Genomic DNA, 22,585 nt, shown 5'->3' with positions numbered 1-22,585 from the left:
TATGCAAATGACTAAATCGAGGGCACTGTGGCAAACACTGTTAAAAATAAATCTTATTGGATCTTAGATGGAGAAAGACAAATACTATATGATATCATTTATATGTGGAATCTAACAAATACAACAAACTAGTGAATATAACAAAAAAAGAAGCAGACTCACAGATATAGAAAACAAACTAGTGGTTACCAGTGGGGTGAGGGAAGGGGGGAGGGGCAGAATAGGGGTAGGGGATTAAGAGGGGTAGGGGTAAGGGATTAATAAGCTACAAGAATATATTGTACAACAATGGGGAATATCGCTTCTCTTCTATAAGTATAAATGGAGTGTAACCTTTAAAACTGAATCACTGGGCTTCCCTGGTGGCGCAGTGGTTGAGAGTCCGCCTGCCGATGCAGGGGACACGGGTTCGTGCCCCGGTCTGGGAAGATCCCACATGCCGCCGAGCGGCTGAGCCCGTGAGCCGTGGCCGCTGAGCCTGTGCGTCCGGAGCCTGTGCTCCACAACGGGAGAGGCCACAACAGTGAGAGGCCCGCGTACCGCAAAAAAAAAAAAAAAACTGAATCACTATACTGTACACCTGTAACATATAATATTGTACATCAACTATACTTCAATTTAAAAAAAAGATAAATCTTACTGGATGGAATTGGGGAAGGCCTCACAAAGAAGGTGACCTTTGGGTAGATCTTGGCTTGGATTTTGATAGGTTGAGATGGGTGTGGGAAGAGGGTGTTCTAAGTAGGGGAACAGCAGTAGCTAAGGAGCGGTGGAGGCTGACGTGTGCAGAAGAGGAACTATGTATATAGCTATGTGTATAGCATGGTGTATGAGCAGAGCGGAAGGGAGGGATAAGGCCAAAATGACAGGTTGGCTCCACATCATGGATCTTCTTGGTAATTTAAATGAAACAAATACTCCGCTGTTTACATAAGGGATGCAGGCGAGTCACAACAGGACTTACAACACTTTCGTGCCTAAAGGAAGAGAAAGAGATTCCAAAGTTCTTCTTCCACTTAACAGAGAAATCTGTTAGATATATTTGTTCCCTTATGGAAAGCAGAACTGACAGTTTAAGTATTACTATTACCAGAGCAACACATTAAACGACATGACCAATCATAGTTGCAGACCTTTAGGTGTTACAGTTTCCATTTTACAAGACGTAGCAACAAACTCTGATATTCAGGTATCTTAAGAGAGATATTTCTTTACAGGTAACACTTCCAAGGACAGTTTTATAGTAACAGAGAACAAAACAGGACCACAGCCTTTCACTCAAACCTCCACACTGGCCAGGAGATGGGGACAGACAGATCCTTGAGTCAATGTTCCCAATTCTAATCTTGTGACGCGGAACTGGCTTCACACCACACAATGGTGTCTCTGAACCTGTGAGGGAAGAGGGTACATTTTATCTTTCTGAGCTTATTCACCAACAGCTGGGGCTGGCAGTTTCAAGATTAAGCATTAAAATTCTGAGAAGTTTAAACTTTACAATATGGAAACAAAAAAAGGCTGTAGAGAATTTTAACAAATTAAATATGAGATAGATAATATCAGGTTGAACCATATGAAATTGTTGCTATCTGGCCGTTTTTGCCCAGTTAAAATGGCAACTTCACATGGTCCAATCTAACAGCTACGGTTGGTCTTGAATGCCAGGTGAGATCTATGAAGTTAATTTGGTAAATATTGGGGAGGCGGCACTGGGGGAAAATGGTCTCATTGGAGCTGTGGGTTAGCGCAGTTTATGTGGCAGGAGTGTGAAGGAGGGACTGGAGAACGCAGCCTGCAGATTAAACCTTAGCTTCATACTCATCGTCCTTGAAATATACCCCTAGATCCATATCCGTGGTATAAATTGATTAAGAAGTGAAATTAGCATTAAACTTGTAAGTTAAAGGTTGAGAGTTTCCATTTCTCCCCAGTGATAGGCTACAATGGGTGGACTGTAAAAATAGGCTTTTATGCCCCAGTCGATCCAAATCTTGGCAAACTATTCTACCAACTTGATTTAAAAAACACTCACTTGGGACTTCCCTGGTGGTCCAGTGGTTAAGACTCCATGCTCCCAACGCGGGGGGCCTGGGTTCCATCCCTGGTTGGGGAACTAAGATCCCACATGCCGCAACTAGAGAAGCCCATGCGCTGCAACGAAGACCCGGCGCAGCAAAAGAAATACATATATTATAAATTTTAAAAAAAACCCACTCACTCATCTACCTCCATCAAGGGGGAAAGGAGGCGTTTGGAATATTCCATGCTTCTCCCCACTTGCCTTCACACAACCACAGATCCCACACAGCCTGTTGTGACCTTTCCCTCAAACGAATCCTCTTCTCTGAGAAACACGGATTTATATCTACACAGTAATACTGTAAGTGGCATTTATCATTTTAAATACTTTCTTGAGAATAAGGCAGACTGACAAAGGATTAAGGTCCATGGGCTTATAAACTACTCGCAGGGCTTTGGGGCAGGCCTGTGGTAGCTGTGTGGCATCTCAGAACAAAGCCAAGTCACAGAATAGGCTCGCTAGCAGGTAGTACCCTTATTGTTTCTCAAAATCACCGGGGGATGGGGGTGGGGGCCTGAGAATGCGCACCTGTAACAACTTACCAGGTGGTACTGATGCTTCCGGTCCTGCTGATCGCGGGTGGCCTCGGCCTGCAGCAGCTTGAAGCAAGATTTCGCTTCCCGGCCAGAGATTGAAATCAGGCCGCGGCAGTGAAATCTCTGAATCCTAGCCCCTAGACCAGTGGCCAGTGACAAGGCCCTGGACTGTCAGCTGTGTAGAAGTGAATTTCCACAGAGAGACAGAAAGTAGTGAAACAAAGTGTTTATTTGGAGGTAAAGGGTATGTGTGGGTAGACACAAGGACGGACTTAGAGAGAGAGCCGCCCCCTCGTGGTAGTTTGAATCATTTATATGGGACATTTCTTCCGGGTTTCCTTCGGCCAGTCGTCTTGCTTTGCCTGGTTCTGAGTCCGTTTGGTTTATCTGAGGGTCCTCCCATGTGTGCACACGCATCTCTTAGCCAAGATGGACTCTAGCAAAGACGCCTGTGGATAGGTTGACATCACACCCTTTTTGACCTCCAAGGAGCCTTTCTGCGCCTGTGTAGTCAGGAAGGTCCCCTTGACCTCGAGAATGAGAAATATGTGGTCTCTTCTCTGGACAGGGCTCAGCTGCTCTCTCTCTCCTGCTATCAATATTTTGGAGTATCTGTCCACGGGGGACAAACTCCAGCTGCTCATCCTGGGGCCCATCTATCTCCTGCCTCACTGGGACCACACTTTGAGAACCACTGCTCTCTTCTATGGGGAAAGGTCTGAATATGCCAGTGAGAAGGGTTCTCTGCTTCTGAAGAAAGAAAGAGAAACATAAAAGGTTAAAAAAAAAAGGCTATAATACTTAGGTAACTGAAGTCATCCAGCTAGGTCTACAGAGTGAGCCCTGAGAATTAGCATTTCTAAAATTCTCAGATGCTGCTACTGCTGGGCCGGGGACCATGCACACTTTGAGGACTACAGTCTGTGTGCCAATCACACGGCGCTCTCCAGGGCGAGTGCCCCTATTTCCAAATGTAAACCTGAGCTATACTTAGGGGAGCCCCTTCAGAAATGCAGGTTCTCTGGGCAGAACGCCATTGTATTCCAGACCCAAAACCTTTTCTTAGGGAAATGGGTAAAAAAGACAGAGAAGGAACCTGTGGGAGGGGGAGGTGGGAGCGGAGAACTATTGCATCACCTAATAATCTCTTGCTAGAGACCCATTGGTTCCCAAGCTGCCAGATCTCCAAAGCTAAATATAGATCCATGTGAGTATTGTAAGCAAGGGAGAAAATAGGAAAATACCAAAGGTGGTGGTCTAGACACAGTGTTATTAAATTCATTTTTAAGCCTGCTGGCTATGTTTGTTACATTAAAACCTATTGAAAGAGAAAAACTACAATCATTACTCTTTGACCTGGACATTCTTGGAAACAGGAGGGCCTTGGTTTTTTTTTTCTTTAAATTAATTTATTATTTATTTTTGGCTATGTTGGGTCTTCATTTCTGTGCGAGAGCTTTCTCTAGTTGCGGCAAGCGGGGGGCACTCTTCATCGCGATGCGCGGGCCTCTCACTATCGCGGCCTCTCTTGTTGCGGAGCACAGGCTCCAGACACGCAGGCTCAGTAGTTGTGGCTCACGGGCCTAGTTGCTCCGCGGCATGTGGGATCTTCCCAGACCAGGGCTCGAGCCCGTGTCCCCTGCATTGGCAGGCAGACTCTCAACCACTGCGCCACCAGGGAAACCCGGGCCTTGGTTTTATAAGAATCAACCCGTCTTCTGGAATGCCATTTACTTCGTACCATGTTTGCTTTCTTTGCTATTCCAATTTTAAAATCCTTTTCTCTAGTTAAGAATGTTATCCAATATCCACTTAATAAGTTACTGTAAAATAATACTTTATTATATCAGGGACGAGCTTGGAGGCCTCAAGAACTGGTTTCTTATCAATGCCAAAGAGGAGGTAGTTATTGGCAGAGAGTGAGGCCTACAGTGAATGGAGGTAGAAGGGCACCTCTATTTGATCACATCTTGAAATTATAGGGTTGTTGGGAAAATATTATCAAGTCTCCCTGAGAACTGGCAATGTTCTAAGTTGCTATACTTTTTGTTTTGTTTTTGAAGCAAAGCATAAATACAGTCATAAGAAAAGAATCTGGGTCTTGTTTTTTCCACTTCCTATGATGACTTTAATGTGGTAGTCACTCATTGATGTAAGAAAGGGATTAGACAATTAAGGAAGGAAGGTTTGCTTTATAATCAGTGACATGACCCGCAAATACCGTTTCTCCCTGCTACAGTCCTAGTACTTAGGACCATCACAGCCTGTCTATGGAGGATGGATTCAGTTGCAGAGAAATTAGTATGACTCTATGAATGATAGTACAATTTTCACTTTTTAGTCATCATTTATATTGATTTTCCCAGACATTATTCCTCTGAAAATTGTCTTCAAAAAAGAACAACAGCCAGGCGCCCTTTCTGGCCAAGGTAAGGTCAAATCTGCTTCCTCTGGTCATGGGTAGAGAAACTTTGAATCAAACTCTCTATTGGAGGAGGCAAGGTCAATGTTACTGGGAATCTGTAACTAGGGTTGCCAGATGTAGCGAATAAAAACACAGGACACCCAATTAAATTTGAATTTCAGGTAAACAACGAAAAAATTTTTAGTATAGCTGTGTACCACATATGGCCATTCAAATTTAAATTAATTAAAATTAAATAAAATGTAAAATGCAATTCCCCACTTGCACTAGCCATATTGTCAAATGCTACATGTGGCTAGTGGCTACCGTACGTACTGGACAGTGCAGATCAGCGTGGATTAGAGAAAATTTCCATCATCAGAGAAAGTTCCGTTGGACAGTGCTGCTTAGAGCAAACCAGGAAGATGGAGCCAGGTCCGCAGGTAGATAGGCTAGGCTCGCAAGCTCTTGACATGCCATCTCTTCCTTCTTCACATATACAAATGCAGGGGATCCCCAAAGACCGTAGGGAAAGGGGTAGCCCAACCCTCTGCCTATGAGCAGGGCTGATAACTCAGGATCTCAGCAGAACCAGTTGTTAAATTCTCTGCCTAGCTGCTCCCGAGAGAAATAAATCCTTTATGTTTGTATAGGGCTTTGCAGAAAACGGAGAATTTCCAAGTCCACACAGGATTTTTTTTTCCTGCAGTAGCGGTGGGTGGTAAGCGGGCCCATGAGAGAAATGAGAACATGCAAGGAAAACCGGTACCAGAAGCAATTGTCTCATGCTACAGTGGGGTCCTCACACTTGAGCATGCATCAGAATCTCCTGGAGGGCTTGTGAAAACACAGATTGCTGGCCCCCCAGCCCCAAAGCTCCTGGCTCAGTAGGTCTGGGCTGGGGCCCAAAGATTTGTATTTCTCACAAATACCCAGGTCAAAAATGCCGGTCCGGGGACCACACTTTGAAAACCACTGCTCTTGTGTCATGGCCCTACCCCAGCCTAATGATGCAAGGAGTTGGGCTTTTTGTTCCTCTGACCCTGTGGACAGCTTACTCTACTAGGGCTGCTTTGCCAAACTACATCTGTTCACTCACTGGGATCATTACCACATTTATTATCCTTTGTGCAGCTTTTATCCATCAGCTGCTTCGATAGTAAATTGAAGTGAAAGCAATGTCTTTGCATCTGACTGCGGTGTGCCCACATCGTGGTCTGGCCAAGTTCACTGGGTAGATGTTTTAAATCCTCATTTATATATATACAAACTGAGCTTTAGAAAAAGAAAAAGGAAATCATTCACTCAGGGTCACAGAGCTAGTGAGAAGTGGAACCAGGATATGAATCCAAGGTTTCCAATTTCAATTTTGGTATTAAGAATGCCCAGGGGGACTTCCCTAGTGGCACAGTGGTTAAGACGCTGTGCTCCCAATGCAAGGGACCTGGGTTCAATCCCTGGTCAGGGAACTAGATCCCACGTGCATGCTTCAACTAAGAGTTTGCATGCCACAAGTAAGGAGCCCTCGAGTCGCAACTAAGGAGCCTGCCTGCCACAACTAAGACCCAGAGCAACCAAATAAATTAATTTTAAAAAAAAGAATGCCAAGGGATTTGTGAAGTGTTCTGAGCTTCACGATATTTAAAAATGATAGTGAAGTCTGTTCTAATTTCAGTTGTAAAGGCCTCCAAATGTGGACGAGGTGTCTGGGGCAGTGAGTGGAGATCAGCTGGGCCTGTTTCAACATCAGCTATTTTGTTGTTTTATCACTCAGCTGACTAGTTCACCTGCTACAATGGTGGTTTTCACCATTTTATAGCTTTCCATTTTTTAGAAAATTATTTATTTATTTATTTTTGGCTGCATTGGGTCTCCTTTGCTGTGCGTGGGCTTTTTCTAGTTGCGGCGAGCGGGGGCTACTCTTCCCGGCAGTGCGCAGGCTTCTCATTGCGGTGGCTTCTCTTGTTGCAGAGCACGGGCTCTAGGGCGCACGGGCTTAGTTGCTCTGCAGCATGTGGCATTTTCCTGGACCAGGGCTCGAACCCGTGTCTCCTGAGTTGGCAGGAGGATTCTTAACCACTGCACCATGAGGGAAATCCCAGCTTTCAATGATTTTTATTCCACTCTTCAACTCAACGGCTTATCGGTTAAAGAGAGGATCAAGAATACTGATTTAGTGAACAGAGTGAGCTACTGAACTGTGCACTTAAAAATGGTTAAACTGGTTTAAAAAAATAGAATGAAGGAGCTAATGAGGGACATAAACACAGTCATTCTGGATTTTGACCTCAGACCTGTAAGGTATATTCATATCATTGCTTAGTACCTCAGGATATCTCTAGTTCTTCAGAACAGAAGTTAAAAGGAGAAATTTGTATCCAGTTTGGCTTTTTCTTTATGGGTAATAAAATTATCCAAACCCACAGAGTGTTATTTCTGGAGAAGTACTTGCAAAGAGCAGCCAGAAAGTACTCACGTCTCCTCTTTTAGAAACAAAACATGAAAATTATAATAATAAGGTAATTGATTTTTTTATAGTGCAAAATTCAAGAATTCCAAATATCAGGTCATAGAAGCAGTTTGGAGGGTTGTAACACATAGTTAAATTTCAATCTACATATTAATACACATTTGGTCCCCAAACACAATATTATGATGACATTTTGAAATTGTAGATAAACTATGCTCTTTCTTGCGTACTTTTCTTTCTTGCCTACTTAATTTAAGATAAGCAGCAGGTATCACTTGTTAAATGGGAACAAATAGAACTTCGTCCTTATATGTTATGAATATTACTAAACAATATATTAAAATGGAAATTATAATGCAATCTTTAATAGTATACTGATCTAAATTCAGTTTTTTAAACTTAAAGTTGCTTCCTCTTATACTCCACACTAAAATAACACAGTGATTTAGCATTTCCGTGAGGGGTTGCTGAGATTATAGATTTCTGTGAATACAGTTTATAAGGGTGGAGAGTGGAAGGAAGTGTGTGGGGTGACTACCGTGGAGAGGGTAGGATAGGTTGGTGTGTGTCCGAGTGTGCGTTTTCCGTCAGGGCTTGTGTGCGACACCATTTCTAGTGCAAGTAATAGAAATCCAATTCAAGCCAGTTTAAGAACAGAGGGATTTATTGGCTCAGGAAAGTGGCATATCCAGAGATAGAGCTTGTCTCAGGGACTCCAAGGTGTCAAATGACATCCTAAGGGCTATCTGTCACCCCTTCTCTCCCCTTAACTCTGCGTTTCTCTTTATATTGGTCTCTTTATTGCCTAAATATTCTTCCATGTAGTGGGGGAAGAAGGCAAACTCCTGTTATCCCAGCTTAGTTGACCCCAGAGATGAGAGCTTCTCTCTTCTAAAATCCATGGGTGGATGGACAACCAGATGATAGGAAGCAAGAAAGGACAGAAGAAGGAGATAAAACTCCAGGGAAAAATCCCATTGGGCTCGACTTGGTTCATGCTCCCACCTCCAGCGACTGGGGAGATGGAGTGTCATGATTGGCCAGGCCTTGAGGACATGCCACCCTTGTCATGGGATGGGGATAGAGAACCACACAAGTAGGAGAAAGGCAATTCCACATACCAAAGGGGCTTCTGTTACCAGAAGAAAGAGGGCTGAGGTGCTGGACAAAGACAAGGTACAGGGACTTCCCTGGTGGCCTAGTGGTTAAGAGTCCGAGCTTCCACTGCAGGGGGCGCGGGTTTGATCCCTGGTCGGGGAACTAAGATCCTGCATGCCTCGAGGCAAGGCGAAAAAAAAAAAAAAAAAAAAGACCAGCTACAGACAGTGGCTCGGGTGTGTGTGTGTGTGTGTGTGTGTGTGTAAGCTAGAGGTCTTCAGGATCTCCAAATAATAGCTTGGAAAACAGTTTGAGCTCCTGAGCTGGATATCCTCCATTTGTCTCTCCAGATCCCATCTGAAGGGTGGCTCCTTCTGGTTGGGTCCAGTCAATGGGGACACGGGCAGGAAATTGGAGGCAGGAAGAGAGGTCGGGGTATTTACTCCCCCAGCTCCTGCTTGGGTGGCTGGGCTGGACAGCAGCTGTTTCCCTCTAGCGAAGGCCACACCTCCTAGCAGGCAGCCCTCTCCCTGAGCTACAACTGCCACCACTTTCGGTGGGTGACCACTCCCTCCTCTTGCCCCTTCAGGCCTAGGTGTGAGGCTGCTTCCTCCTCTTGCCCTGGTGTGTTTCCCCATCCCTCGTTGATTTCCTCTAACCCTGCGCTCACTTTGTACTTCGTCTCTTAAACTCTCCCCGACTCCACTTTTTTGAGCATGCCATCTCTTTCCTGCACGGACCTGCTTGGTACTCTGCCCACCTTCCACACCACCACAGTTCCAGTCCTCCCAGATTCCCTCTTCTAAATAGTTCTGCGAGAGCTTTGCTTTAGGCTCCTGTGCTCTCACAGATCATCCTGGTCAGGGCTGTCACCTCAGCCAGCCTGTGTCTGCAAGAGGTTTGGGGTCAGGGGATTTTTGCTCTCTAGAACTTTGCTCCCAGCAATGGATGCAAGCCCCTCCTTTAATTTTCCAAAGACAGACTCACAATATTTGACAAACATTTACTGAAGGTGTAGGGAAAATAGAGAAATAACAAGGTAGAAGAGGAAAGCAAAACTGAGTCTGAAAGCTCCGGGGTCTCGAGTCTCCTTAGAGAGCTGTGTGTGCCCTTGGGAACCGCTCTCTATTTCCTGGGGCCCTGAACAAATCCCTTTTAATAGGCCAGTTTGCACCTGGCAAGAGACTTTGTACTGATTCCCTGGGAATGTGCAAAAGGTCACCTCAGCAGGCCTGATCAGCATAAGCGACTTCTTTGAGGTGCAGATGGAGCTGGTGTATTGGCAGGAACTGACTACTCAAGTGTTCAGGACTTTAATTGATTTTAAGAGAGGGGCTGACAAAACCGCTGCTGTCGTTTGCTGCCTAAAGGCAGAAAGAAGCCAAACAGTTAAAGAATGTCAGCTGTGTTAATTATAAGAAAATGCATTTAACGTGTGAACATTTTCTGGCTCCCTCTGTAGCCCTGGAGATGGCTGCACACAAGGCTCATGGCCCCCGTTTGGTTTTTAACCAGAGATTTCAACAATGAGAAAAGTGTGTTGTGTAGTTTTGTGACGGAATCCAAGCTCGGTCTGCTCACTGCACAGCAGGACAGTAATAGGGAGATGAGGTGTTGAGGCAAGGAAGAGCGACTTTATTCAGAAAGCTGGGTGTCCGAGAAGATGGCGGGCTAGCATCCCAGAATACCATCTTATGGGGTCTGGATACTAGTTTCTTTCATAGAACAGAGACGGGGAGAAGGTGAGGAAGTAAAGCAAAAAGGCCATAAGCCTTGCAAAACATCTCCTGGTTTGGCCAGCCTCAGGGAGGGGCTGTGTTTATTTCTTCTTTTCTGCAGCCATTCACAGGTGGGCAGGGTCAGGGTGTTTCCCCGTGAGCTGAACAAAGGCACTTTAGTTTAACATTCAGGCAGAGGGTCAGGGTTCCCTGAGGGAGGCCATTATGTATGCTCAAGGCTATAGACAGCGTCCTTTTAGTGATTATAGTAACAAAAGCAATGAAAAGCAAAGGTTAAAGTAAAAGAAACAGATGCAACATGGAGTCAGATTTTGCTCTTCCCTGTTGCAGTTTTGTGTTAAAAAGCTTTACATTCCCAAGTCTTTTGAGGACTGGAGACTCGGGGGAGGTGGGGCTGGCAAAAGAGAGGGGATGTACTTGAATGTCCCCTAAATGAAGAAGCAAGGCTGCAACCTGCAAAACTCCAGGTGCCGCTGACATTCTCTGGGACCCGGGGGATCAGGGAAGAGGTTACCTTCACCCCCATCCTCCAGCCTGCGTCTCAGGCAGCATATGAGTAACCCTGTAAATTAGGGCGGACATGAATGGGATTTTAGTAGCGATGTGTGGGAGTCTATAGAATCTGGCAAAAGAGAAATAATTTTATTTAGTCTTCAAGAGAAAAATCAGCTATGCTAGCCTCTGAAGTAGCACTCACTATCCAATAGGACTTCCTGTGGTGTCGGCTGGAAAAAAAAAATGCACGATGCGAGAGTTGTGACTTACGTTTTATTTGGGGCAAAATGAGGACTATAGCCTGGGAGACAGCCTCTCAGCTAGCTCTGAGGAACTGCTGCAGAGAGGTAGGGGGAGAGGTCAGTATTATAGATGATTTTAGTGAGGGGGGTACATGCAAGCAAGCACACATTTTGGCAGAAGGTTGCTGCCAGTTACGAGGAGCAGATGTCTCTGTTCGTGAGTTTAGTGCTTTTCTAGATATGAGAAGATGCAAGAAATTGGGCTCATAAAATCTTCTCCTGAAAATATCTATCCGAAGCCCTGTTCTGCCAGTTCTTCCCACAGCACAGAGTGCCTCATTCCTGGTCTCCACCCTGAACTCTTTTCAGGGGGGTGTTGAAGGGCAGCCACTGCAGTGGCTAGAGACTTCGTTCTTGTAAAACCAGGTGGAGAACAACAGTTTTTAGTTGGCAGTGGAAATGTTCAGTGTCTGTGCTGTTCCATTGGGGTAGCCACTAGCCACATGTGGCTATCGGGCACTTGAAATGTGGCTAGTGGAACTGAGGAACTGAATTTTTAATTTAATTAAATTTAAATAGCCACATGTGGCTAGCGTCTACCAACTTAGACATCATAGCAAAGTATGCAAAATACATCTTTTTTTTTTGTGGTATGCGGGCCTCTCACTGCTGTGGCCTCTCCCGTTGTGGAGCACAGGCTCTGGACGCGCAGGCTCAGCGGCCATGGCCCACGGGCCCAGCCGCTCCGCGGCACGTGGGATCTTCCCGGACCGGGGCATGAACCTGTGTCCCCTGCATCGGCAGGCGGACTCTCAACCACTGCGCCACCAGGGAAGCCCTGCAAAATACATCTTGATTTGGGGCAGAAGACTAGGAGATTTATATAGGCTTAGGTTTGACTAATAGTCACAAAGTTAGGCCTGTATACACACAATATTATATATTGTATAATAAAGATTTAAACAACCTACTGGTCATGCCACGTGATGGTGATGGAACAGGAGGAAGAGAAGAAAGCCTGGGTCTGTAGCCAGAGGAGGTGGTTGAAGAAAAAGCACCAAGGCCTGGGTGGGAGGAAATTGGTGAAGAACATGAGGAATCGATATACAAGTGCATACGGGGGCCTGGCCTTGCCCAGGGAGAAGCCGCAGGTGTATGGCCAGTTGGTCCCACCCTCGAGGGGCTTACCATCTTTGGAGTTGAGACAAGATCTGTCCGCATAAAATGCACAGTGAGCAAGACAGGCCATAATGCCAGAGTTATGCCAAACAAATAAATACATATGTAAATATGCAAATACACAAATAAATATGTAAATATATAAATACTGTGTGCATCCGAGAAGGGAGAGATCTGGGTCAGCCACAGGTGTTAGGACCAGATGGCCTGGACTAATTGCTGGCTCTGCCACTGGTTGTGTGACCTTGGGCAAGTCCTTTACTATCTTTGTGCTCTGATTCCTCCTCAGAAAATGGAAATGATAAAAAGTGCCACTCTCAAAGGGTTGCTGTGGGGATTAAAAGACATACTAGACATGAAGTGCTTGGAACAATGCCTGGAACGCAGTAAGTGCTCATGAAGTCTCAGCAATGACCGAAGGGCAGAGGAAATGGCGGAGTAGGGAAAGGGGCACTGGCTTTTGTGACCTCCATCCACGAAGGCACCTCCTTTCATTGTAACTGAAACTGCTCGTGAACAATTCGATACTGAGCAGAGTTGTTATTTATGGTGTAACGAGCTATTTTCAAATGCACTCACATAGCAAAAGTCAGGGAAAAATAAGTAAAACACGTTTGTAGGTAAATGTCCCCAGGAGCAGAGCCTGAGATGAGGATTCAGGTTTCTTCAGGAGGAAGGGCAGGGTGGGAGCAGGACAGGGAAGGGGAGGAAGGCAAGCAAAGGATGATCTTGAGCGAAGTCCCAGTCGAGGCCAGATCCCCAGGGGAGCTCTTGAGGGTAAACTCACCCCAAGAGTTTGTCCCAGATCCAAGCCAGGCAGCTGGGCTTTAATATGCCCACACCTGGCAGTCATTGGCTGAGTTCTCCCCCAGGAAGCCTACAACCCCAGGCACGTGGCTACCCTCTGCACTATGGGCAAAGCAGTGTCAAAAGCCTAGAGGGCAGAAAAAACACACAAAACTGTCGGGAGGGTCGCACAGAAACAGTAAAGGGGATGAAGCACCTGAGCTCGGCTGCTGAGCGCTGTGCGTTTTGCTGAAGGAGGCCGGGCTGGGAACTGATTACGGTAAATTGATGACGCTGATTGCTGAAGGCTCACGCTTCCGAGCAGCTGATTTCAACGTTCGGGCTGTATAAGATGCCTGGAGGAATTGCTTGGAATGCAGATTCCCGGGCCCCACCGGCAGAAATTCTGATTCAGTTGGTAGTGTCCAGGAAAGCTCATTGTTAACATGCTCCCCAGATAACACGGATGTGGGGGCGGGGATCCTCGGGCCACGCCCTGAGCACCACTGCTTAGGGGACTGACTGTAGGAGGCTGGCGAGGGGGCAGGGCGGGCGGGTGGGGGGCGGCTAGCTGGGGCCGGGTTTCCAGGAGCGCTGAGTCAGTGTTACCAGGAGCTCACTTGTGAACCCACGTGGAAAAGCGCGGAAACAGCCTCGTGAGATGCCTGCCAGGGGAGGATAGTCAGGGAGAGGCTGCTGAAGCGCAACCACCCCGGGCGCGGGAGCGCTCATTATGTGAGCCCTGAGGGCAGCGGGGGATGTGATTTACGGAACTGCAATCAGGTGGTGTCTTAGCACGCACGAGGAGACTAGGATTCGAGCACAAGCAGTTTACTTGGGAGGTGAAACCCGGAAGCACCAGCAGGAAAGTGGGGATAAGAGGAGGAGGGAAGGCAGTCAGGACAAGTTATTGGTGTCGGTGAGCAGGTGACGACTGGGGACAGCAGGCAGCCTGGGGAGCACGCATCTCCAAGTGGCTCCACTTGGCGGTGAGAAACTGGGATGTTGTGCGGTCGGTTCCCTTTCATCAGTGATTGAGGACCGCTCCCTGGAACTCCTGGCTGCCCTGGGTGTGTGGTGCGCACTCTGCAGAAGCTGGTGGTGAAAGGCTGTCAGCCTGCGTGGGACTGAGCGCTGAGCCCACACGGGCAGGACACTTACGGTGCTGCCAGGGCGGCTGGGAATTGCTCACCTCGCAACAAGGACAGTCTCTTATGAAATCGCCTGCCGCCCGCGGGGTTGGTGTTAGGCGGGCCTGCTGGTCTGCAGCCAGAGGGCAAGCTTCGCCCGCGGGCCCTCATCCCTCAGCCGCGGGCTTCGAGGCCTTCGTCGGTCTGTGCAGCCTGGCTGGATTTCCAGGACCGCCTCGGCCTAAGGATGGTAAGGGGCCCACGTCCTGCAGATCATGAGGTTCCAGAAGATTCACGCTGCTTCTGCTCTGGAATTAGCATCCGCAAGGTAAGGAGGAGGCAACAGCGACCACCCACCCTTGCCTAGTATATTTTCTGTTTACTCCGTTGCTGGATCTCGGAGCCGCGCTGGGTTCTCTGAAAATCCACCCCTTCCCCCATTGCACCAGGCTGAGCGTAAGAGCAAAGCTGTGAGAGGCAGCCAGCGTTCGTGGAGTTCCTTCTTGAACTGCCTTGTCTGTTTCTTCCTGGTTTAATCTCTGGCCTTGATCATGTGCCACTGTCTTTTTTTTAATACAATAGATTGGTACAGTGCCCGGTACAAGGTGACTGAGCAGTAAATGTTATTTTTTTATTATTAAATTTATTTATTTATGGCTGCGTTGGGTCTTTGTTGCTGTGTGCGGGCTTTCTCTAGTTGCGGCGAGTGGGGGCCACTCTTCGTTGAGGTGCGTAGGCTTCTCATTGCGGTGGCTTCTCTTGTTGCGGAGCACAGGCTCTAGGTGCGTGAGCTTCAGTAGTTGTAGCACGCGGGCTCAGTAGTTGTGGCTCGCGGGTTCTAGAGCGCAGGCTCAGTAGTGTGGTGCATGGGCTTAGTTGCTCCGTGGCACGTGGGATCTTCCTGGACCAGGGCTCGAACCCGTGTCCCTGCATTGGCAGGCGGATTCCTAACCGATGCGCCACCAGGGAAGTCCCCCACTGTCTCTTTTGTTTACCTTTTTTGCCTTACGGTGCTGATGAGAGCGTGAGGAGAATGCTACACCCATCCTAATCATCACCCATGAGGTGACAGTGGGAGTGATGGGAAATAGGAGAGAATGACAAGGACAATTTGACCTAGCCAAGAAAGGGATCCCCAGGCATGTGTGCAGGGTTTAGGAAAAAAGATTTTTAAAAATCTACCAAAAATATGGGCATGAGCTCGTGGTCAGAGAATCCAAAAGATAGAGATGAACAAGAGAAAATGGTTGCTAAAAAAACCTGTTTGTGATACATCACCACAAAGGAGGCTGGAGAAGAGAGAAAATGGGGCAGATCTAAGGAAACCATCAAGGCTGCACAGAGGGCTCTAGATAGCTTTGATTTTAAAGCGATATGTACAAAACCAGAAATCTGGCATCATTAAAGGAGAAACACAAAGCATGTCATAAATTTCTCAGGATCGAAATCAAAAGACCAGAATAAGCTCAGATTTGAGAACAATAGTAATGATAGCAATAAAAAAGCTTTTATGTTCTATTTGAAACAGGAAGAAGGAAAGGATGGATCTGCTTGGGGCGAGTGAAGTGATACAAAAAATGGCAGAGAGAAGAAGCACACAGCTTCTGGTTTGTCCTTTTTCTTACTGTTTATCAAGGCCAGTGCTCTTTAACCTGGAAAGGGTGAAAGACTCTTGGTTAAACTAGGGGTCGGTGAAGAAATTAAAAAGAGGCCTTGGGTGTTTGGAACAAGTTCAAGTCAGGCACTCTGTAGGCGGAAGGGGTTGTCATGGGGGTTAGGGTATTCTGTTTTGTACGTCAAGTTGTCAATGTCAAAGAAGTGTTGTCTCACAAAAAGAGAGGGGGAAATGAAGGATCTGAAAACCATGGCAAATGAAAGGTTCTGGGTGGGTTTAGCCTGGAAAGGGGGAGACTTGCAGGAAGGCCATCCAAGCTTGGAGAAGGACTAGAGCGCGCTGTAATAGGGTGGAGAGTGTAGCTGAGCCCAGTGGGTTGACATTCTGGGGAAGTCCAATTCAGTATTAAAAGTTCCGAAGGCTTCGAAGTAATTACCATTGACTAGCTGCCTCAAAGCAACGATGTCTCCATAAGAGTAAAGTTCAAACCGAGAGTAACTGAATTTGTCGAGACTGTTGTGGACAGAATTTTCTAACAGGGTATGAGGTTAGGTTAGGATCCCAGGCATTTGTTCTTAGCTTTTTCTAGGCCATGGACTCCTTTGAGAATCTGATAAAATGCCGTTTATGTTAAAATGCCCATCTGTGCCAACACACCACTTTTTATGTTCAAAATCAAGGAGTCCACTTTCCCTAAAATGGGATTGTGGTCCCCAGGTTCAGAAGCCCACAGCTAAAGGGATTCTTCTCTCTCTAAAATGCAGCGATTCTAAACCCTTTCCCTAGAAGTTGCCCTTTCACGAATCTCTCCCCAGAGGTCTTTTGTAAACATTTTCATTGCTCGATTAAAAAAAAAATGGACAGGGCGTTCACCTAATTCATGAAACCAGCTGAGTGTTCAGGGCGACCCAAAACTTTGTTTCTTAATGTATGATTTCTGTCATGTGGCAGAACTTTCTCTCAACACCTGTGTGTTTGACACTTGCCACACATGATCCAATGCCAAATCTCAAAGGTTCGACTTTTTAAAAAAAATCATGAAAGGACTAATTCCAAGTTGTTTGCCCTTGGCTTTCCCTGTGTCGGCTTCAGGTCAAAGCCATGTTGTAATACACAGAAGCACCACCAGATGGCACCATTGGGAAAGTCTTGCTTTGCTAGTTGGTTTCCCAGCTCTGACGTCTATTCTAAACATAGCCTGGTAAAATGCTTATGGAAGAGGGAAGAGAATCTATTATGGGGGAGGAAAAACACCAATGACAAGACAGCCCTGGCACTTTCTTGGATTTGGGTATACAGAGTCAAGCTTTGATTACTTCTACTTCTTAATTGTCCGCTTTGGGAGGCAGATGCATAGATTTATGTAAAACGTAAGCATTTCTTACATCCACATACATACATATTCTGCCTCTGCTGATGCTCTGTGTGATTTAGAAGCTGCTCATAAGTTGGGGGAAGAGCCTCTTCCTCTTTTGGATTGTAAACTTGCACGTTCATTCTTTTATTGCGTCTGTCTCCTACTTCACTTCCAGTAAGTTTATTCGGTTTGCATGGAAACATCACAAAAGGCCTTTCTGGGAAAGGAAAATCTCGGTTACATCAGCTCTCTCTGCTGTGAACATCAGGCCAGTTGGAAAGATGAAAGGGAAAGGAGAGGGCAGAAGTGAGCATGGATGGAAAGCAGGATTATCCCTGAAATTGACATGTCTGTTCGACCGTCTCTTGCTCCTTCCAGCTTTTTCTTAAAAAATAAGTTTTCTCAAAACCCGTGTTCGTGCTACATTAAGCCTCATGTTTCTGTTTCTCATTTTACTGCTTGGGATGGCATTTGCTGCCACTTGGTAAGCTTCCTTAAGAGAGGGAGTGATGTCGGTTAGACTACAGTTACCTGTGTTGAGAAAGGACCCTCCATTGTTTTGTGGTCTTTGGCAGGCAGCTAGCAGATGCCATGTCTCTTTGGGGCACAGCTTTGGCCAGCCTTCTCTTCATTTTTATACCTGCAAGTGGAAAATCACCACTTTAATGAGCCACATCCTCTGTGGAAAAAAATGTTTGCAATTACCCAACAGAGGAAAACGCCCTTTCTAAGATCTTTGAGAAGAGGTACTGCAGACCGCCCTCCACCCCCCCCCCCCACCAAATTCACAATGGGGGAATTCTTCTCGCCTTACATTCTATTTCAGAGATAGTTCTGCTAGAATCCTGCATTTCTGAGCGAAGAGTTGTGAAACAGAATTCTGGAGTGGTACAGCTGGGAGAAGCCAGGCGTATTGGCATTGAGGAGGCATCTTCCTGGTCTGGCTCTGTGCTGGGCGTCCAGGGCATGCAGAGAGTAAAGAGATACTGTTCCTCTCCTCCAGGAGCTTCCAACCTAGTGGGAAACACAAACATACAGAGACCCTATGTTATGCCTGGAATTATAGTTGAGTGCCAAGAGCAAAATAAAATCAAAGTGCAGTTCTGCTTGGCTGGGCAGGGCTGCAGCAAGTGAAAATCTACTAAAACGCAGACTGTTAGCAAAGTCAAATTATCCTTTGTCCTCAAAACGTAAGTAAGTGGATGGATGTGGGCTATTTTTCTTCTTTATACTTTTCTGTGCTTTGTAAAAATTCTAAAATAAGCACGTTTAGGTTTTTTGCCCTCATTATAAAAGTAAGTGGGAGTCTGAAGAGGAAAACGTATACTTTTTTTTTTGGTAACAGTCATACTAATGTTAACAAAAGCGAACACTTATTTGGTGGTTACTATGGTGCCAGGTACCATTCTAGGTGCTTTTATATATTAACTCATTTAATCTTTCTAGGCACCTTATGAAAGACGTGCTGTTATTAAACCCATTTTACAGAGCAAGCAGTTGAGGCACAGAGAAGTTAAGTAGCTTGCCTGGGTTGCCGTAGGATTTAAGTGGCGGGGCAGGCTGGCCCCAAAGTTGGAGTTAAACTAAATAAGTTTGGTGAACATTATGAAGGAAGAGTTTTTCCTCCTGAATTAATTTCCCAGAGAACTGAAGCTGGTCATCCTGTCTCAGGATTGGGCTGGGGAATGACATGTTCCTGGAGCAGGATGGGTCAGTAAGGGCAATGCTGGGATTGGAGGATCAGGCCTAAGAGGCTCAGTTACTTGGGGGAACCCGCAAGTATAGACCAAAGAGTTTCCAGCTGGTTGGCCTAGCCTGGCCTAAAGGGTTGTGGGAAATAGCAAGTCCTTCTCTAGAAAAGCTGCTCCCCCTGGGAGGGAGTGTGGCGGGGGTGGGGGGGGGGGGAGGGACAGAGTTGTGGCAGGTAAGCAGAGTGTCATGGAGAAAGGGATTGGGGTTTGGGTCAGGGGTTAGCATTACATATTGGGGTTAGGGTTAGGGATTAGAGTCATGTGATAGGGTTTGGGGTGAGAGGATTGTGGGTAGAGTCTGGTACTTGGCTTAGGGATAAGGATTTGGGTAACCATCGGAGTTTAGGGCAAGAAAATACAATACGGAAATATCTTTGCATTCTCAAATGCTAATGGGATACATTCCTATGGTAGAAGTCTCTGGATTTGAAACACACCTTTATGTTTTTTTGAAGCACAGATTTTTTTGGTCTTTTTTATTATGGTAAGACATATGGTCTGGTAACATAAAATTTACCATCTTAACCATTTTTAAGTGTGCAGTTCAATAGTTTTAAATGTATTCACATTGTTATGAGTCAAGTTCTCTAGAACTTTTTTTTTAACATCTTTATTGGAGTATAATTGCTTTACAATGGTGTGTTAGTTTCCGCTTTACAACAAAGTGACTCAGTTATACATATACACATGTTCCCATATCTCTTCCCTCTTGCGTCTCCCTCCCTCCCACCCTCCCTATCCCACCCCTCCAGGCGGTCACAAAGCACCGAGCTGATCTCCCCGTACTATGCGGCTGCTTCCCACTAGCTATCTATTTTACGTTTGGTAGTGTATATATGTCCATGCCACTCTCTCGCTTTGTCCCAGCTTACCCTTCCCCCTCCCCGTATCCTCAAGTCCATTCTCTAGTAGATCTGTGTCTTTATTCCCGTCTTGCCCCTAGGTTCTTCATGACCTTTTTTTTCCCTTAGATTCCATATATATGTGTTAGCATACGGTATTTGTTTTTCTCTTTCTGACTTACTTCACTCTGTATGACAGACTCTAGGTCCATCCACCTTGCCACAAATAACTCAATTTCCTTTCTTTTTATGGCTGAGTAATATTCCATTGTATATATGTGCCACATTTTCTGTATCCATTCATCTGTTGATGGACACAAACTGAAACACTATACCCGTCAAAAAACAACTCTCCTTCCCTCCAGCTTCCGGTAACCACCATTCTACTTCCTGTTTCTATGAGTCTGACTACTCTAGGTGCTTATGTAAGTGGAATCATTCAGTCTTTTTGTGACTAGCTTATCTCACTTACCATAATAACCTCATAATGACCACAAGGTTCATCCATGTTATAACATGTGACAAGATCTCCTTCCCTTTTAAAAAAAATTAATTTATTTATTTTATTTATCTATTTTTGGCTGCATTGGGTCTTCGTTGCTGCACGCAGGCTATCTCTAGTTGCAGTGAGCTGGGGCTACTCTTCGTTGCGGTACACGGACTTCTCATTGTGGTGACCTCTCTTGCTGGGGAGCATGGGCTCTAGGCACGCGGGCTCAGTAGTTGCAGCACGCAGGCTCAGTAGTTGTGGCTCGTGGGCCCTAGAGCGCAGGCTCAGTAGTTGTGGCGCACGGGTTAGTTGCTCCGTGGCATGTGGGATCTTCCCAGACCAGGGCTCGAACCTGTGTCCCCTGCATCGGCAGGCGGACTCTCAACCACTGCGCCGCCAGGGAAGCCCTTCCTTCCTTTTTAAGGTTGATAATATTCCATTGTATGTGTATACTTTATTTTGTTTATCCTTTCATTTGTCAGTGGATATTTGGGTTGCTTCCACCTCATGGCTCTTGTGTGAGTAGTGCAGCTGATTTTTGTGTGTTCATTTTGTATCCTGCAACTTTGCTGAATTTATTAGTTCTAACAGGTGTTTTTTTGTAGACTCTTTGGGGTTTTGAAGTACAGATTTTTTAAAAAGCAGCCTCAGTGTAAGAACAAAATATTAATGTATGGCTGAAATTATGAGCACCTAAATAGTTCTTGAGAAAGTAAGTTGAAACTTCACCAGAGATAAAATTTATCCAAATTCCAGTAAATCTGAAATTCATGGCACCATCAGTTTTCCCCCTTGACATAAAAAAAGAGTAGAGTAATTGTATAATAGTTCCCTTTGTCCATTACATAATGGAGGGAAGTGGGCAGCTTTGTCAGTTAATCTGTTATAATATTCATGCCTGTGACTTTTTTTTTTTTTTTTCTGTACGTGGGCCTCTCACTGCTGTGGCCTCTCCCGTTGCGGAGCACAGCCTCCGTGCGCGCAGGCTCAGCGGCCATGGCTCACGGGCCCAGCCGCTCCGTGGCATGTGGGATCCTCCCGGACTGGGCACGAACCCGCGTCCCCTGCATCGGCAGGCGGACTCTCAAGCACTGCGCCACCAGGGAAGCCCATGCCTGTGACGTTTTTGTTTTCAATGACATTTCTATTCCCTTATCCTTCTAGGGAGGTTTCTGATAACCATAAATAGTTTCATAATGCCAGTGCAGAGCATAAAACACTGCATTAGGGCTTCTGGAGATTTCTGATTACGGTGAGTATACAGTCCATGGTGTTTCAGCTTCACGATTATGAAGTTCACAGTAAGAGATGGTGGTGCTAGTAAAGGAAAAGGTCTGACTTTGAGGTTCATCTTATAGGTCAGTGCTAGCATCTTCTCATGAGGCTCCTACACATACTGTAGAAGAAATGTATTTGCAAAATCTCACTGCAAAGTAGGACTCTTTTTCAACAGATTGTTCGCCTATGGCTGTCCTTCAGTTTGGAGATTGTCGGCATTCTTGGAGGTAAACGCACATGTGGTAGAATGAAAAGCATTCTTATTTTGCTACGATTTGAAAGAGTTACTTTTACTTTGAAAAAAATATTCTGAGACATTGATTCTGAACATTTTGGGACTTGTGGCAACATTATTGGGTTAATTTTAAACGTATCCTATTCTGAATCCATCAGAGTTCTTAGTTGCCAACATCAGAATCTACTCTAGTTAGTTTAAGGAGTTTATTCAAAATTTTAAATAGCTTTTGGAGTCTTGGGGAGGGCCAGAGAGCCAGTCTTGGAGGCTACACAGCTGGAGAAGCAGGCAGAGCGCTCAAATGTCCCACAGGACTGTTCCAGAGAAAGCTCCCTGCCTCGGTACTTACGATCCTGGAGGCACCATTCACCTCTGAGTCCGTGCAACCAGCTCACTTTATCATTATTTTAAAAAATCAACAAATTTGGATTTGAACATCTTATAACAGTCTTTAATATGTAATGGACGATGATATTCCCTTACTGATTGAGTCAGTTTGAGTCAGGCCAACCCCTCATTTTCAAAAGGAGGAATGGAGGCCTAACAAGATGATATGACTTGTGCAAGGTCTTCTGAGTCTCAGGCCATTATAGAGGGTGAGGAGGGGGAGGGGATGGGTCTGCTCCAGTCTGTCAAGAGTGTTGAATTAAAAAGATATTGTTGGGCTTCCCTGGTGGCACGAGGGTTAAGAATCCGCCTGCCAGGGCAGGGCACACAGGTTCGAGCCCTGGTCCGGGAAGATCCCACATGCCACGGAGCAACTAAGCCCGTGCACCACAACTACTGAGCCCACACGCTACAGTTACTGAAGCCCGCGTGCCTAGAGCCCGTGCTCCACAAGAGAAGCCACCGCGATGA

At 46.0% G+C, this 22,585-nt stretch overlaps 1 protein-coding gene across 1 annotated transcript in view; it reads left to right on the top strand.

Moving 5' to 3' along the window:
- The first annotated feature begins 13,953 nt into the window (after positions 1-13,953).
- Positions 13,954-22,585, top strand: part of PDK3 (pyruvate dehydrogenase kinase 3) — a 128,895-nt gene continuing 120,263 nt past the window's right edge. The window contains exon 1 of the mRNA XM_027096732.1: positions 13,954-14,487. The gene's annotated coding sequence lies outside the window, so the exon portion shown is untranslated. The remainder of the gene's footprint in view (positions 14,488-22,585) is intronic.

Source organism: Aethalodelphis obliquidens, unplaced genomic scaffold (assembly GCF_003676395.1).
Source record: "Aethalodelphis obliquidens isolate GAN/ISIS:26980383/991018 unplaced genomic scaffold, ASM367639v1 scaffold107, whole genome shotgun sequence".
NCBI classification, from domain to species: Eukaryota; Metazoa; Chordata; class Mammalia; order Artiodactyla; family Delphinidae; genus Aethalodelphis; species Aethalodelphis obliquidens.
The sequence above is the reverse complement of the archived record's forward strand: the minus strand, read 5'-3'. Positions and strand labels throughout refer to the sequence as shown.